The sequence below is a fragment of the Vidua macroura genome, chromosome 6 (genome assembly GCF_024509145.1).
Source record: "Vidua macroura isolate BioBank_ID:100142 chromosome 6, ASM2450914v1, whole genome shotgun sequence".
NCBI lineage: Eukaryota > Metazoa > Chordata > Aves > Passeriformes > Viduidae > Vidua > Vidua macroura.
Window position 1 is genome coordinate 18,463,643 of NC_071576.1, and position 16,285 is coordinate 18,479,927.

The 16,285-nt window shown below is 34.1% G+C and overlaps 1 long non-coding RNA gene across 4 annotated transcripts in view; it reads left to right on the forward strand.

Moving 5' to 3' along the window:
- Positions 1 to 1,022: 1,022 nt before the first annotated feature.
- Positions 1,023 to 16,285, forward strand: part of LOC128809090 (uncharacterized) — a 39,930-nt gene continuing 24,667 nt past the window's right edge. For 2 of the 4 annotated variants that reach the window (XR_008437601.1, XR_008437603.1), the window contains exons 1-5: positions 1,023 to 1,098; positions 5,484 to 5,554; positions 5,736 to 5,837; positions 6,850 to 6,913; positions 12,378 to 12,450. This is a non-coding gene — a long non-coding RNA (uncharacterized LOC128809090). Of the gene's footprint in view, positions 1,099 to 5,295; positions 5,365 to 5,483; positions 5,555 to 5,735; positions 5,838 to 6,849; positions 6,914 to 12,377; positions 12,451 to 16,285 lie in introns of those variants that run through there. The other 2 variants (XR_008437604.1, XR_008437602.1) reach the window with 2 other exon arrangements.

Sequence of the window (16,285 nt, forward strand, 5' to 3'; positions counted from 1 at the left end):
ACAATTAGTGATGGTATTATTCTAACAAATACCACAAATTTCTTAAAATAATATGAAAAACATGGATAGTGAAAAGATGTATAAGGAGACAAGATGCAAATATTTTTCTATCCTTTTACCAGACTATAGTTCAGAAGTGAGATCATCATCTCTGAATCCTTTTTTTTTTTCTCTTAAAACTGCATCCAAACAGAGCACACAATCACTGAGAAATGCAGCCATAAAACAGGTTTTAAAGACAAATTTTAAATCTTACTTTGGGTAAGATGATGCAGGTGAGACTCGCTCTATGTCTTTTTCATGGGATTCGTATCTTTTCAGAGATTAAAAGAAAAACATTCTGGCCTGTTTACTGGTTCTTCAAAACTTCATAAAAAGTATTCAGAAGAAGGATTTACCTTACATTTTAATGAGACAAGGCTGAAGCAATATGAATTTTTGGAAAGCAAACCTATTTCTGTTGGTAACCTACAAGATGTGTCTTTTAGCCTGTTTAATTTGTGTGGAAAGTAGTGTCTAGGGAGAGAAGGGAATTATCTTGCCCTGCTAGTACCTTGGGTTTTTAAGTTCCCATAATTGTCTTTGTATTTATGCAGTTTTCATTCTGCTGTTCTTTATATGAAAAAAAAAAAAAAAAAGAAAATATAGAGAGATTGTCAAAGTTTTTATCATCTTTTCATGAGTTTTTCCATCATTGTGAATCAGCTTTCCTAAAAAGTGAATATAATGACATTTTTATGAAATTGCTTTAAAATTATGATTGATATTTTATGACCAGCATAAATCAAAACAACATTCTGTGAGGACGACTTGTTCTTTTCTTTACTTTATTGCTTAATTTGGATAGAAAGCACAATTTTATAAAGAAATTCAAAGTTGTATTACATGTGCATACTGAAATATGAAGAAAATGTAGAGTGAAAAATTAAGCATAAAGAGAGCAGATAAGAATAAAACTAGTGAATTTAAATAAAGCCATTTCAAGTCTTGGTGATTGCTGGTGTGTTCTTGCCATATCAGGACATCTGAAGAGCAATTGGTAGAATCAGAATAATCAAATAATTCCCCTGATATTTACGGTCAATTCAAAGACACCATGTAAGTAACTTCTTAGTTGCCCCACTTAATTTATTTGTGTTTCATCTTTATTGCTTGGATTTTTAGGCAATTTTGACAATTTTATTGAATTAAATACCTAAACTCTTATATTTATCTTGAATTAGTCTTATACAAGAGCACCTACCTGAGTCTGAGGAAGGGAGTAAATACCCTTTCAAGGTGCTTCAAGAACCTCAGTGATGGAATTTAGAAGCCTGAGTAATTTCTGGAATCTAACACTTGCATATGGATGGCCTGCTGTCAGCAATGATACCAGACATAGTGCAGGAGAATATTATACAAGACTACACACCACCACAAAAAACTTCTTAATCTATCTTGCCCATGCTCCAAGGTTGTGTTCATTCAAGGCTGCAAAACAAAACCTCTGAATTATGTCAGAATGATTTGCAGCTGACAGAGGCATGATCATTGCTGGCTGAAGGCACCAAATGAATTTTCTCTTCTATGAAAGTACATATTACACTGAGAAACTAAAACTCAGTACACTAGATCTCTGCATATTTGATGCCCTTTCTTTAGCTCTCAAGTGAATAGTTTATAAACATATAACAGAAACAAATTTTTAGGTTCAAAACTTACATTCAGCATTTGGTTTGAAAAAAATCCCCAAACAGCTAAAAGGTTGAACTGAGTGGTTTTGGTGTGCAGAGTTTTTAATTATTCAGCAAAACACCTGGAACGTAAATTCTGAATTGTCATTTCTAGTGGGGTTTCAAGAAATTTTCTGGATGGGCTATGAAGTCAGAAATGCAAAGACAGAGATCTAAAGATGCAGTTCTGTATACAAGCATAAGAAAAAAAAATCCTATTACATATTCCTTTTCCTGTGCCATTACATTAAACTTCTTATAGCCTGATATAATCATAGGTAGTTAATCACAGTTCAACACACAGAGGGGTGTATAAAAACATCATCTGGGTTTGTACACTCAGGTCTTAAGTATGAGTATAAAATAAAAAGAACATTCCATAGTTCTATTATGATCTATGATGGTAGCTCAGCTATTGTTGCTAATTGCAATAAATATTTTTTATGAGGCTTCCACAAATATTTAGAGAGAAGGATGAGTCCTCATGAGGAAAGAGTCAAACCCCTGACATAATTTTGGTTTGCAACTTTATGGTGCTTTCCCAGCTACTGGGTTTAATGTTTGTCTTCATTACTGTAACTGAAAACAAGAGCTGATTTTATTTCTACCTGCTTATACCCTGACAGAAATGTTAATAAAATGCTGGACTGCAGAAATGGCCTAGTTGTAGACATTCCAAATGGATGACCAGAGGAAGTCAGTAGAGACTGAGAATCCAGCTTTCTTAAACAGAAGTCATAGGGGTGAAATTTTGACCCCTATGAACATAAAAGTTCAATGAACTTCAATGAAACCAGGATTCTTGGGAAATCTCAAAAGTAGGTACCCAAGATGAAAAGTGCCCAAACTAAGAGGTCCCTTTGGAAAACTGGCATTTGAATGACATAGTCGAATTCACACAAGGAGTCATTGTCAGAACTGAGATGAACTCATGATTTCCTGGCTCTCTCTGATTGAAATTACTTCTTAGAACTGGCTAGCATAGCAATAAAAGCAAATTTTGCAATGCAATCATTTCTGATACTGTGCTCAACTTTATAAAATATGTTCCTTGGGGATGAAATTAATGGGCAACACATAAAGACTGGTTATTCACACCTTATGCAGCTGCACTTACAAGAAGATTGGGAAGGATGAAATCCAGGCTCAATACAAGGCCATGATGTGCTGTAGCCAAAATTCAGGGGGTTGTGGCTTTCATTTAACCTTATAGGCTGGAATATCTGCCAAATTTCTGTGTGTTCTTCATAAGGATTCTAAGTGACTTGATCTTGATCTGACATGTGCAGCTCTTTTCCAAACCTATTCCTAAATGCTTTGCCACAACTCATTTGATGCAAAACCAGGCCTTCTTCCCTGGCTTTCGTACATATGGAATACATTCCTTCTTCTCATAAATACTTTAACAACAGTGTCTGTGTAGGATTTACTTATTGCACTTCTGTGAGCTTAAGGATTCAGGGAAATTATGGGAAAGTCCACAGAAAATAGTTTAAAAAGATTCCTCTGGCATTATCTATATAGTACAGATACTAAAGAGCTTTCAAACAGTTGTATCCTATCACTGACAGACCAACCATTAGCATACCTAAGCATTATCAGATAAATGTGACCTGTGGAGAAAAATCAAGTACGAAGGAAGAGTAGTATACAGGTGTAGCTACAGACGTTGCCATCTTTCTTATGAAAGATACAAAAAAAATTCTATTAGTCAGGAGTCTTCTGTGGTCTAACTACCAATTTTATTGCATCAAAATTTCTTCTAAAAGTCAAAAGGATTTTGACTGCAGAAAGACTGGAAATTAACTAGAGAGCCTGGCAGTACACCAGAAAAATTGGATTGTGTGCTCACTAAGGTGCAATAGCACTGGTAAAAACCTGTTTTAAATTTAAATTTTGCTATGCTAATCTGAAATTAAGTACTTTCTTACTCACAAGTCACATTTTGTGTATTTCTAAGTAGTCTTCTCTGATCAAATCTGTGGCAGATTTCCTGTGGGGTGAGATAGCATTTACAACATATCTAAATGATATTTTACTGTTAGCTTGATGTCATATAAACAGGGATACCCCGTTTCTAAGACCAGGCAAAATATTTGTTAGCTTGTCTCCAACAGTACTACAACACTTCAGTACTATAGTAACTGCAGTAATTGCATGACTTGCAGTACAAGAGTATTTTGGATTGGAGAGCAGAATGTTATCAGTCAACACACCAGGGTAGACATGCCCAATGGTATTAATTAGGGTGGGAGATCCTATTCTTCTTAATGCTGTAGATGAAGATAAGGAAATATTTTTAACAGAGGAAGCTGAGAATCCCAAGCTTGTCAGAAGTAAGAACTATACATGATATGATTAATAAGAAATGATTATTAAGAAAATAGGTTTAATGTATTGATCTTGAAGATAATTGCACCATACTTTCTTATTATCCTATTGCAGACTCCTTATGTGAATTCCTAATAATATCTAAAGGTAATAGAAACATATCTTGAGTGTCGTTTTATTCCAAAGAAAGACATCTTGATGATGACAGATGTAGAAATATAGTTCTAGAAAAATATTTGCTTCAACTCACAAATGGGGATGGCTTTTTTAAAAATCCCTCTTGAACTACCCCACCGACTGAGTTTATCAGTAGGCTCTTATGGTAATAGAAAAAAGACAAACTATTTAGGACTTCCTATTTTATCTATATGACAAAATAATCATTGTTCAGTTAAGCATGTACCCTCATTGCTTCATTAGAAAGATTAATTTGTGGTTTCTGTGTATTTTCATTACTTATTTGTAGCAAACATAAACAACTCTCCTCAAAAGTTGTTAAAGGTAGCCTTTTAAAAATTACCAAAATAGAATAGACCACCAGACCAAAAAATGAAATGCCTGAAAACCTAGAAGACACCTGCTTTGAAGAGATGGTTTAGAGCTTTTCTAATTGTCAAATCCTGTAAAAAATAGGTGAAATAATTTTCCTTCTTTTTTGACAATTCTTTTGTAATACATAGCCATTTAAGTTTTATTCAGCAGGTATATTCAGCTTTGGACCACCACGGCCTATGTCATGGCATTAGTTTTGGAATGTATATTTCCTATACAGGTGAAAAGGAATCAAAATAATTTACTATAATTTTTATACAATTTTAGTGTATCTAGAAACTTCTGTAGGTATGAATTCTTTTGGTAACTGTTCTTTTTTATCAATACTTAATTTAATGAAAAATTAAATCATTCATCTTAACATGTCAGATTTTGTTGCAGATCTGAGCTCTTGCTAGAATAGAATAAAATTGACATGCTCCTTTGAATAATTTTCTTGTTTGAAATGGTGACTCTCTTCTCTATTTTGAAGATATGAAAAGGATCAGTTCTTTTGATTACTTCTGAACATAATTATGTTTTCTTCCTGGCAACATGCATATAGTGAACAAAAATAAGAAAGCTTAAAACTAATTTCTTGTTTTCACAGGAGAAGGACAACTCTTTCAAGAGGTTGCTATACTATGTGACCTTTTTGCATCCTACAAGTTTTCAATTATATTTTGACTCTGAGCAGATCTTAAAGAGAATGATTGATTAAAAAAGGTCTTGTAAGCAGAGAAATAAGGCTGAGGTCTCACATGGTCTCATATCCAAAGGTTTTATTCATGTAAGTACATAAAGAAAATAGATTTGAAAATGTTTGTGATTGAAAAACAGAGAACAATTTATCTAATGGTGTTGTACTTTTATATATTCATTGATTATATTGATTTTTTTTGTCATCAGCTGTGAAACAAACCATGTTCATGAATCAGCTTCCTCAGCAATAATACATGCAAAATAAGACTTGCATTAAAGTAAGTATTCCCAACAAAGAGAATTCTTGTACCGTACTCTATTTCTATTAGCCCCAGTTTGGAGATGACTATGTATTGTATTTCTCCTGACAGTGAAAATTGTCTAATGATAATAATTCAAGATATTAAAAAGAAGTGGAATATTAATGTTTTTTTCTTTTCTTCCCTGCCTTCCTAGTAGACAGAAAAGAAGATATCTCAAGCTGTTGAGATCCAATCTTTTTTTTGCTGACTGTAAAGACTTCTACCTTCTGAAGAGTCAATTGGACTTGACAGAGTACAAGTATGAAACAGATTTAGATTTGAGATTATAAATTCTCTTCATAAGGACTCCTAATGTACAAATTTCACAAGTGGACCCACATCACAGCAGAGACTGTTACAGCACTGATGGTATTCTGAACAGCTGCAAGCACAATGGGTTATTATTTTTGTTTGTAACATACCAGTACAACTTGATGGCTTTGATGCCTTTAGACCTCAAATATCTGCAATTCTAACTTGCTGATTCCCATAATAATCAAATACAGTAAGAATGGCCATCCTTTTCTTCATATTCATTTTTGTGGGTGTCTATTTAGCTATTTTTCCAGGCATTTCCTAGGTTATTTTTCCAAAATAGTTTCTGGTTTCTGCAGAACTTCTGTGTTGCTTGGACAACTGTCATGTCATGCCCAAGCAGACTATAATATGAATTCAGAAGATTGTTTATAGGAATCTCTTTAAGGTTTAAAATCTCCTATGGTTGCTCTTAATGTAAGAATGTAGGCTGTTCTTAAGAAATGTCTTTTAGATAATTATTGCTAGTCAAAACTACCACACTTAAATAAGTCTATTTCTATTATACATTTGAATTTACTGGGGTTACCAAATACATGTTTATACTCTGTGCTGCAAAAAAAACCCCTTAACATTCCAAAACATGAGACTTCTTTATCCATATGGCTTCAAAATTAATATTTGAATTTACGAATCAGACACATTTTACACAACACTATTATGCTTTTTACATCCTTTTGCTAAAGAGGTTTTCTTTGCAATTTTATTTTTCTTTATATAAACATAAATTAGAGGTGACAGGGAATCTATAAAAAGAATATGCCATTTATCATGATAGTCTATATTTTATCAAAATAAATGTCTTATGAAAGTTCATGCATTATTATCAGATATTATGAATACACTAAATTTGGTATATTTTCAATTAAATAGAAATATTTTGGTATTTAAAATATATACTCTAAGATCTTTAGTGACTTTTTCAGATAAAATTGAATATTTTTCATTTCAATCAGTCTCAAGAGGATAAGCAATTATTCGGTGCCTTTTGTGTTTCTGCTCTTCAAATGCTTACACAAGGTAATTATATATCCATGGTTATTATTGTTCCAAGGTTATCATATACCAACTGTTTTGTTTAGGTTGCACAAGCCCAACTTCAGTTCTTTTTCAGAAGTGTTCTTTTGTCAGAAGCCTGCTTTCTCATCATCTTACTCATTCTTCATGCTCTAATCTTAGTTGTTTCTAATCTTTTTCTTACTCTTTAAGATAGTTGAAATTGAACATAGAATGAAAGATACAATTTAACAGAAATATATAGAAATTTACTATAAACCTTCAGAATATGTAATCAGGAGGGGACTGTTGTAGATGTCGGCGAACCTAATGGGAAGAATGATGATGTCTGATTCCATTTCAGAAGGCTGAATGATTGTTTTATTATAATTATGTTATAATACATTGATATGCTATATAAAAAAGGTTACTAAATACTACATGCTACTTTCTCTAACTATCATATCTAACTAACTCACAACTCGTGACCCTGTTCTCCAGAGCCTAGACACAGGTGGATCCGATTGGCTCTCAGGCCCAAACAATCCACCATGATCTAACCAAGAGCTCACTCTAGGTAAACAATTCTCCAAATACATTCCACAAGAGAAAAACATGGAGCAGAAATAGAAATTGTTTTCTCTTTCATTTCTCTCTGTGCACTTCAATAAAAAATCCTGAGAGAGAGAGAAATGTGCTTGCCACAGGGGACAAAAATACCTCTTGACATTCGGGATTCCAGTGCGTTACAGACAATCATGTAAAAACCTAGCTTTCTGATTTACTGCATATATGTCCTTTACTGGATTTAATAAAAGAATCTCCCTTGGTCACTAATTCCATGCAGCCTAAGACAGACCATTTACTGTCCTTGATCCATTGCTAAAAGGTCTGGCAGAAGATTAAAATGTTTCATACAAATGTCAAGGTGCTCATGAAAATATGACACCTTGCCCAGTAAGTAGTAGGGTAAAATAGGGTAATTGTTGTTAGCCTTCTCTGAGTACAGGTCTTAATTTTGTTCTTAATTATGCCCAGAAACAATCCTTCCACTTTTCAACGAAATGTAAACTATATAATAATAGCTGGAAAAGTGACTCTTCAGAGTTTCGCTGGGCTATGACATGAGTGCAAATAGGTGTAGCTTCGTTTAATAGCGTTAACTTCGGTAAACTGAGAGTCTGACCCATATGTAGTTATTTCAAACAGATAAGCAAAAAATAGTTTGAGTATTGGATGTCTTTTGGAAATTGCTAAAAGGTAGCATTTAGGATTACATTCAATTTCTGAACTTAATTCATAAAGTACATTAACTAAAAAACGATTATTTGGACAGAATGAGTAGGGAAGGATGATATTTATTCTTTTATTAAAGGTCAGCTGTGGGCAAGTAGGTTTCTTACTCCTGAAAATAGTATTCAGGTGAGGATTAGGTAGTTCTTGGAAGAGAAGTGTCAAGAATCAAATTCCAAAGTGGATCACAGGAACATATTTCTCAGACCACAGACACAAATGACAAATCAAGTGTTTGTTCTCATCTACAGAAATGTGATCCTGGAAGGCATCAGGTATATGTCCAAAAATGAAGTTGTAACTAGAGAAGGTTGACATTAACTTTGTGCTGGTCTGTCCAACTTACATTAATTTTTGTGAATATTTGTGACTGGTCAGACACATGGCTTTGTAGGGAGCAAGTTCTCTATATGTAGATAGCAGCCCTTCCATATCAGATGTATATTTCATTTAGGAAATACAAGCATGTCTTGCTCACTGTGAAATGTAGAACACATCAGAAAGTGAAAAATGTACTGCTGAGAAAATGGGGACATAGATGAAGAGGCAATAGCATTAATAGATTTGGCAGAGGAAATATAAAATATGATGTTTATTACACAGCAATATTAATTCTATTGTCTCAGTTTAATTTTAATGTGGTCACCTCTGACATGACAAGTAGAGAAGAATAACTAGTCAAAACAGCATTTGTAGTTTCAGTGCCACAGTACATATTTCCTATGTATTATTTCCTACCTCTTGTTTTTCACAGTCAATTTGTATTTAGAACATCCCTGCACTCTGCCCCAGGGACAGATGCACTTCAGAAATTCCTTCCTTCAGGCATAACTACCTACCTAGTTCAAAACCCTGTCTGCAGCCTTGGACATTATATATGAAGAGCAAAATGAAAATTTCCACTTATTAAATGATTCTCAAGGATTTTAGAGCATTTAAAGTGCACATTAGAAATGTCTGTACTTTGGGAGTCCAAGGCTGATACATTCTTATTTTCATTTCCTTGGAGGTACTTGTGTTCTGCAAAGTTTACTAGCCTAGTATGTCCCTTGCCTGTATCTCCCTGTTTGGGAACTCCTTCCTAGAGAGGAATCATGAACTATTTTACCAGAAGCTGCTCCCTGAACTTTTCTGTTAATGATTACTTTGCACAGCACCGTATGGTATGTAAATACCATGAGGGTGGTATTTTTGAGAGTTGTATTTTTGAAATACACCTCACCTTTAAAATTTTATTCACCTTTTGCAAAAGCTGGATCACATCTGACAGAAACTGACAGACTACTTTCTGCTATTAATTCTGTTGTATTAAGAGACAAGGGTCCTGGTAAGAAACAATGTGCAAACAAGAAATAGAAAGTCTTGTTTTAAATGACAGGCACATATATTTTCTCAAAAACAACCACCAAAAAATCATGTTACTTAACACACAACTTCACTCAAAATTCACTCAAGGATTTGTCTCAACTTTTTTGCAAATGTTTCCTGCAGCTCTCCTAGTGAATATTGCCATTGCTGAATGCTATAGGACTGGGTTCCTTTGGTGATTTATATACTATGCCAAAAATACATTTTATTGCTTTGCTTCTTCATTTCATTGGCAGGTTATTTTTGCATTAAAAGAAAAATCATCAGGACTGTTTAGTAAAAATCCTGAGATGAACTTTAGTAATATCCCACTCTGGCTGGAGAAACAGCCTAGTTTGAGACAATTTGGGTCACTGTACAGAAGCAATTTTGTCACTGCAATAACACTGATGCCAAGGTCCTCATACCATCTTCCTCTTTCACCTCTCTCACACACATTTAAAATTTGATCTTTATCACTTTCCATTAGTTCGGACTACTGTTTTATGGAGAAAATAGACAAACATTCTTTAATTCTTTTTCTAAATTTGAAGCTCAGATTGTACGATGACATATTGAACTCTGCCATTTATTCATTATAAGAGAAAAAAACTGTATTTATTTTTGGATTTCTTGTTTTTCAATTAATCACATATTCTCTTTTAATCTGTTATGGGAAAAGGGAAAAATTAAAACATCAATTTCTTTAAATACTGGCTTTCCTTGTCCTTGTCTTATTTATCTGCCCACTAAATCTGACTTGTGGTTTTCTGAGCTTTTTTTCCCCCAGTGATTAGTTTTCCCATCAGTCTCTCTTTGACTGCATTATCATTAAAATGATGCAGCTCTCAATATTCAGTCACAGTCATTTCCCCCCAAAGCTCAAAAGTGAGTGAGCAACATTCTTCTTCAAGTTTTTGTGTTTTCATTAGACCACATCCCTTTTCCCTTCAAATCTGTCAAGACTTCAGGTAATGGACTCATGACCTGTACCTAAAATAATATTCACACCTATATTGCAGTCCTGAAAACAAATGTGGTCTGTCAGAGAGGCAATTGGATCATCAGTTCTTTCATTCTCAGGTAGAAAATATCTTGTATTATCTGGCAACTGACAGTGAAATGGGCTCTTAGTATAAAGTGTGCTTTATGTCTTATCAAGACTGCTAATTCAGTTTTAGGAAAAAAAGGATAAAAGTGTCTTTAATTAGGAAGGAACTACTCCAATATATTTTATAACCTTTGCAACAACAGAGAAAACATTCAAGAATAGGTTACACTTGGAGGACAGTCCCATGAAAATAAATACTTGTTTGTTCAGATACATTAATAAGATTCAAAGAGACATTGATTTATTAAATGATGTGTCATTAGTAGTGGAGGCAAAGGCTAAATAAGCTTGCATGGAACGACTTACTCTAAAAGATGACACTGTAGCTTTCTTATTATTACAAGGATATGTAAATCAATTTAAACTGATTTACTGAAAGTTTGACCATTTTAAGATATGGCATTTTATACGTTATGTCTAACTTTAATGTGTGCATAATTAGTATAAGTTGGCATTGTACCATTTGTTCTAACAGAGCTCTGTTGACTTACTACACCTTAAGATCTTGCTCATTAGTAGCAGTTATCCTCAATTTGCTATGATAATATTAATATATGCCAGTTAGGAAACTTTTCTAAAGACAAATATTTAGAGAGTCATTGATACCTTGCTTCTCATAATGCCTATGGAAATGTAGGTTGTCTAGATGTAATGTGTCTTGAAAATGAGAGCAATTGTCCAGCGGGTGGGGAAATTCCAGTGGGTAATAATACCTTTTATTTGTCCAAAAAATTTTTAAAAAATCAGAATATTTTGTTAAGAAAACATTAATTTAGAAAATGTCAGAAAATATATTATCTCTTAAATATATTAATTTTACTTCATATTATTTGCTTTCATAAACTTGCATTTGCATTATTTTTATTTGTGCTTTGGTATGATCTACATAGAGGGTAAATCAGGTCCCTCTTCAGGTAGAAGGAGGTGTTATTTTTCAGAAGTACCATTTTCCATAAGGAAAATAAGCCTATTCTGTTAAGGAATGTTGTAGCAAGATAAAGTAGAAGAGGAACAAAACCCAAGGAGGAAACCCAACTGATGGTTTCTTAGGTTTATTCATACATACTCATATGAAAATACATTGCCACATACATACATACATACAACTGCTACATGGATCAGTTTTATTATTCTTAAAAGAGGCCATATTATTTTATGGATGGAGCAATTACTAATACTGAATTGATAATACTGGAATATAAATACTGTAGTAACTATTTTAACTAATTATAAGAGAGACAAATAAAAAATTATCTAGAATTAGAGTTACAACTTATGTAACAAGAAATATAAAAAGGCTGTATGTAAAACAGAGTTTTGGTTAAAAAACCCATTCTGCAAAGTAGTTTGATGTTCTGACATCAATTTTTTAGTCCCTTTTGAAAGGCAAAGGCTTTATAATATTTCCTCCCCTGTTTATACATTAATGTAATATTCTTTCTTCATGCTGGTAAGCTACATCTGGAGAGAACACATATATGTAAGTTACAAAAAGAATGGGTTTGAAAAGCACAACCATTTTTTTTTTTAGATATTAGCTGCACACTTAACTGATCTATTATGAAAACGTGACTCATTTAGTGCTCCAAAAGATTAAAGCAATACTTAATAAAAGCCAGTACATTCACGTATATTTAAGACACTTATTGTAACAGTTGATTTTACTTAAAATAGATCTTTAAGTCAGTGGGAACATAAAAAATTTTAAAGGGTAAAAATGTGTTATTTCTTTGCCAGCAGCTCTACATCAGAGAACAGCACAGCAGCTCACCATAGTGCGTGCAGAAGGAATATCAAATGAAAGAAGGAGGTGAGGAGGTATCAGCAGTTGGTTACACAGTACAGTGAAACCTCCAACAATATTACTCAAAGCATTTACATTTCAGTCAGGGGTATGCTGCTGTATTTGAACAGAGTTCATTTTTATCTGGAATGTTATTTAGGGAAATGATAACAATAAAAGGGAGCCTGATACATTATGTTTTTTATGATTTCTACATCCCTCTTCCTCCCTGCCAAACCTGACAGATCATCTGACATCAGAGCATCAGAGTACTGAGGTTTGTTTTCTCACACAAAGCACATTGGGGCTCTTCACAATTAGTGATACTGTACCAGGTCCCACATCAGAGGTAATCAGCAGAGATCCATCACAGCTGTCATATCTGGCCTTGGACTATGCTTTTCAGTATATTTTGGATGTTTTTAATGTATGCTTTATGCCTCAAAATAAATACACTTTGAATTTTATTAAGCTAATGGATGTAACTAATTAACCCAAAATATTAAAACATAACAAAGGCACAAATAAGTATTCAGAACAAATTAGTTCACCTTGTGAGTGAATGTAGTAATAGTTTATTTCCACTTATACTGCATTTATTGTATACTTTTAACATGCTATCTAAATGTATTTCTAAATGTATTTTGGCCTGAATCTTGCTTCAAAAAAGTGGCTAAAGATAGCATGAAAAATGTCTTTATTGTATCTTAGTTTTCCTTGGCTTTGTTAGGCACAGAATGAAAGCAGGAAGTATTTGGCCCTGTGTATCTAACTTGTCATTTGGAAATTTCAAGTTTTGGTTTCTTCCTTGCATGCTGAGGTTTAATTTAAACCATGTCACCCACTCTAGGCAATGATGTCATATCCCTCTGTGATAGCTCTCTGAAGTTGCCAGTGAGTTAATGCCATTCTCTCTTCTCATAAATGTTGAACAAGTGCAATAAAGAAAATCTAGCACTTGTTCATGGAGAAAACTTTGTAATTTGTAGGACAAATGCCAGAGTCAATGTTTAATTCTCCATTAACATGGAATGAAAAATAATTAAAAAGTTTTCCAGAATTTAATTTTAGCTCAATTTACTTAAATAATCATTATGGTTGTTCTGGCTTCAGGCTTTCACTTACATTTCAAGGAAACTGCATGTCTTGCTTTACAATAGCAGGTATTGTGGTTCCTCACACTGCCTTTCAAGGCTGTCATAGATTAAGTGAAAGAAAAGACTTTCCATGTTATTTTATCCTTTTCCCTTTCTAGGACAGGATTATCCTTTATAATGGAAACTGCAGAACAATATTCAGTATAACTTAAAATGGCTGATCAAATGGTTTCTATCACCACTTACTATTAACAGATGTAATGTCGTATGCAAACACTGATTTTCAAAAGTCATAGAAATTGTATTCTGAATTTTAATTTGAAGGACCCACTAATACTGAAAACCAAACAAAGAGATCATTCTGTGTCTACATGATACCTCATTCCTGTATTACAGGAATCATTCTGATATATAATCTGATACAGATGACATAATGAGACAGAAGAAGGGATGGAGACAGACTGTGAAGGTAGAGTAGGGACTTTGAAGGTCATCTTGTCCAAATGCATGTGCAAGCAGGGTCCCTGAGAGCAGGCTGCCCAGGAATGTGTCCAGAGAGCTAGTGTTCAATCATCCTCACAGGGAAAAAGTGTTTCCTGATGTTCTTACAGAAAAAAGACATTCAATGAGAGCACGTCTAACATATAACTATTCAGTTCAGTGGCCTCTGGGAGCCGAGAAATCTTCCTATGACAATTATAATTTAGTATTAATACACACACTCACACACATATATATATATATGTACATAAATAAAATCTCACAGAATCATGCTGAGACCATATCCTGAAGTTTGAAGGCACCAGGACTGTCTGATCAGTTCTGGAAAGCATTATAAGGTGGGGGAAGCCAAACCTGGCACTTTGTCATTCCTTATTGTTTACTGGGAACAGCATCTGCAACAGTCCCTGAACTCTCCCCCATATTTTGATTTAACAGAAACTATTTTCTTTCTTCCAAGACAAAGCCCAGGAGCTAGATAATCTGCAGAGAAGTACTCAAGATCAAAGCCTTTCAGTGTATACAAACACCCAGAGTATCTGGGGAGCACTGGCTTTGAAATTCAAGTTTTATCGACTCTGTTGTTCATGAAATGACTTACTTCAATGTCCTTTTTTATCCGAGTAATATAATACTTATTGCTTTTTGTGATGGTTAAATTAACGTTCACAAATGTTATCAGATGAAGGGGAATAAACAAGGAGAAAATATTTTTACTCTTAGATAGTAACTTGCAGAAATAAAATATCAAGCTGTCAACTATGCTTTAATATACATCTTTATTTCCCATATTAATTTGTTTACATCCAAATGCAGAATATCTATAACTTAAGTAAGTTCCCTTTTCTCTGCTGGAAATCTGTTTTACTTCATCACATAAATGGAAATGTTTTCATATCCTCCCCCAAATATTTTATTCTGCATGCATGGCAGGATATTGATTCTGTAAAATATATCTCCCAGAACACTGTAACAGGCTCTGCCTGGAAATATGTGTGCGCCCAGTATGCCATGAAAAATAATAAAGACCTCAGAAGCAAAGATTTCCCTAATTGTTTTATCGGGGACAGTGGAAATGCTATTAGAGAGACATAAAACTTATTAACAAACAATATTTGTGGAAATGTAAAAACATTTACTTTCTGTATTGGTAGCAATTCTTCATCATATTTTTAATTGTATTTCTGACAAAACAATCAGAGAAAAAAAACTGCTTGTATCAGATAATTTATATTCTAATAAATAAGAGTTTGTATAAATCATTAATTAAATCAGCAAATGTCGTCAACTGTAATAAAGAAGGTACATGTACATCCCACCTACTTAAAAAGAATAACTGTCAAATGAAGCCTTTCTTGTCCTATGTACTATTAACAAATAAAATTGTGCTAATCTTTGTAAAGAATTTATTGGCTTCATTTGGATAAAATAAGAGGAAAAACAAAGAAAAGAGGAGCAGAGTATCTTTTAGCTTTATAGTCTAAACAGCAGGATACCTTTGAGAACAAAGAGATTTAGTTGTCAGTGAAGACATTTCTAGTAAAATGAGGCATATGTCCAAACTGCACAGCAGCTTTCTTTGCCACTTTGTTTATTTCTTGTTTCTGTCTCATTTGTGTTCCTTATTTGTTTGCTTTTACTGCTTAAGTGGGAATGAATACCAGTCTGCACGATTTACACATAAGGGATGGGATATGCTCTACCAACACACCTTGAAAATCAAGGAAATAACAACACATCTCATTGTATAATCTAGAAATCAGAACTGAAAGGAAACCTTTAGTGCTCTTCTCTGCCTTCCTTCTGTGCAATCCAAAATCCCTCTTAACAGACTTTGCTGTGGTGTGGTTTTTGCTTTAAGTTTGTGTTTGCCCACTATTCTCCTCCCTAATATCCTCCCCTCCCGAGTTAGCCATCTCCCCAAGCCCTTCCCTAATTTCCTCCCTCCCAAGTTGTCAATCCTCCCTATCCCTACCCCTTTTTCCAGAGTGTTCCTTGTCTATCTTGTAGTATTCGATACCTCATTTGTTGCTTTGCATTATCCCCCTCCCCTGCTCTCCCTGACAGGTTTATAGAATGTTAGTCCTGCCCTAGATTCCTCCCCTGCCATGCTCTCATTGGTTGGTTGCCCTATACCACTCCCCCTATAAAAACCTCTGCAGACCCCCCCTGCCAGGCTTTGTCTTGGGGTCCCAGGTCGTGGACCTAATAAATCCACCCAGTTTTACCCCGTGTCCCGTGTCGTCGTTATCTGTTCCTGCGCC